This window comes from Austrofundulus limnaeus, unplaced genomic scaffold, assembly GCF_001266775.1.
Source record: "Austrofundulus limnaeus strain Quisiro unplaced genomic scaffold, Austrofundulus_limnaeus-1.0 Scaffold489, whole genome shotgun sequence".
Taxonomy (NCBI): Eukaryota; Metazoa; Chordata; class Actinopteri; order Cyprinodontiformes; family Rivulidae; genus Austrofundulus; species Austrofundulus limnaeus.
In genome coordinates, this window is record NW_013952891.1 from 159,865 (window position 1) to 162,190 (window position 2,326).

A 2,326-nucleotide genomic window follows, 5' to 3' on the forward strand; every position below is an offset into this window, starting at 1 on the left:
AACAGTAAATGTTTTAGAGATCAGTTTTTCTGGACTGTATTTGAACAAAGAGTTCAAGTTAATGTTTATTATTGTTCAAGATATTCCAGAGTTACAGTGAGGTGAAGAACAGAGGTTGTTTGCCTGTCTGAGGCGGTGCAGAGATGGATCCTGGCCAGTAGAGGGAGCAGTTTCATTCCAGGGGCGTGGCCAACAGTGGCCTTGGTCCYAATCTGCAGCCACCTCACTGTTCTGAGGAATATATACTTTTAAGCAACATAAAAACTAAAAAGCATAGTTTCCACCATTGATTGGGTGGATGGTTTTACACATGTTTTATTAGGAATCTTTCTTACACATAGGTGCAGCTGCTCACATGACGATGGACAGAGGGTATTAAGTCCACTCTTTGATCCATGAAGGGGGGACAATAAGTTTGGGACTTTTTAGGACCCTGGCTGCAGACCCCCCTGGTCTTCAGACTGAGGCGGGCCTAAGTTCTGAGACTCAGTTTAACTTTTTTATCTCTTCTTTTCTGGTTGATTTAAAACAATTATTAAATACAAAATATTTTACACACTGGAGTTATTTTTTATTTCATGTTTCATCCTTCAACAAATTGTAGTGTGATGCCCACCCTGACCTCTTGGCCCACAAGCTGACGATCACTGCTGATCAGTTATTTTACCTTTATAAAATGTTCTTTACATAAAAACCTGCTCTATAAACACTGGAGATGGAGTCAGTCTGACATCTGTCATCAGTATGAAACATCAAATGAAACTAGTATAAAAACTATCTGATGATAAACTAATGCAGAGGAAAATTCAAAGTGTTGACTTGAGTTCTGTTTGTCTCCACAACAGATGAGGTCCTGCAGCCTCAGGCTCAAATCTGAAAAGAGGAGTTTATTAAATTAATCACCCAACAGTTTATCTGACTRTTTGTACAGAAATACAACTATTTACAGGTTTTAGATCACAGTACACAAACATCTGTAGTGACTCAGCTAATTCTGTTAATATGCTCAGAAAAACAAAGAAAAATAAAATCTTCTTCACTTCAAAAGGTAATGTCTGCAGGTCTGAATATTAACTGATACTATGTGACCCCTCACAAAGCAGAACCMCTTCCAAACAGAACTGAAGAAAACAGTAACTTCATGAAATTTGGACACCAGCAGTCGTGTTTGACTGCATGTTGACTTTTCGCAGGTTAAAGATGGACGACAAGGACACAACCTGTTGGATCGGGACAAATGTGACCAAACAGCAAAAGCTCTGAAATCCATGTTGTAATCTGAGAAGTCAGGGTTTGTCAGTGAAGCCCCCCAGACTCAGCCAGCAGCAGAAGCTGGCCCCGCCTCTCCCCACACGAAGTCGTAATAAAGTCTAAACAAGCAATCCAAACAGGCCCTCAGATGTTCCCAGTCCGTAACCAGAGGCGTCAGGGTTTAGGTGATGTCCTTCTGTCTGGGCGGCCGGTGAATGTTTCTGACCACACACTTCACCATCCACTCGATGCCTTCGTTTACTCCGTCCCTGCAGCAGAACAGGCAGAGCGKTGTGAAGAGGTTAACACAGGATTTAAAAGGAAACAGTGTTCTTCTAAACTTATTCTAGAGACCCATTACCACAGCCAGTAAACAGGAACCAGTCAGTGTTATTAGGGCTGTCCTGATTCCACAGCACTATTAGAGATATCAGTCCAAATTYAGCCAAAACGTGAATAWCAGWTTATATCGGCCAGCATCTAAAATCTTCTATATAAGCAGTCTGTTCCAGTGGTCCATTCAGGATTTCTAACCAGCAGCGCTTGGATTCAGCATAAATAACTTCAGTGACCTTAAATAGGTATTTTATATTTTAAAAGTATATTTTGTTTTTATTGGATTTATTTAGGTAATTTTACAGGGTCTTCTATATCAGGGGTTCTTAACCTTTTTGATCTCGGGGCCCAATTTATTGAACATAAAGTGGCATGAGGCCCAGTCACATATTACCAATTATACGGATCAAAATGATAATTATTCTAAATCTTGATTTAATTTTTATTGTATTTACATTATAACTAAATTAAATACACTTACAAGTAAGTGTATTTTAAGTACACTTAAAGGTAAAACTCCTGTCAAATAATCACAAGATGTGATTATGCCAAAAAAAAATTTATATTGTAACCTGCCCATAACAATTATTTGAACAAACGGTCAGTCAACAGACCACTCAGTCTTATATATATACTCAAAATCAATGCTGTCCCACGGCCCTCTGCGGCCCAAAGTTAAAAACTGTTGTTCTTTTGAGGCCCTCAAGGTGGCGATCACAGCCCACGATTGGGCCGCGGC

The 2,326-nt window shown here is 39.7% G+C and overlaps 1 protein-coding gene across 1 annotated transcript in view; it reads right to left on the reverse strand.

The window, feature by feature from the left end:
* Positions 1 to 547: 547 nt before the first annotated feature.
* Positions 548 to 2,326, reverse strand: part of arfrp1 (ADP-ribosylation factor related protein 1) — a gene marked incomplete in the record, with an annotated part of 10,972 nt that continues 9,193 nt past the window's right edge. The window contains 1 exon segment of the mRNA XM_014025640.1: positions 548 to 1,233.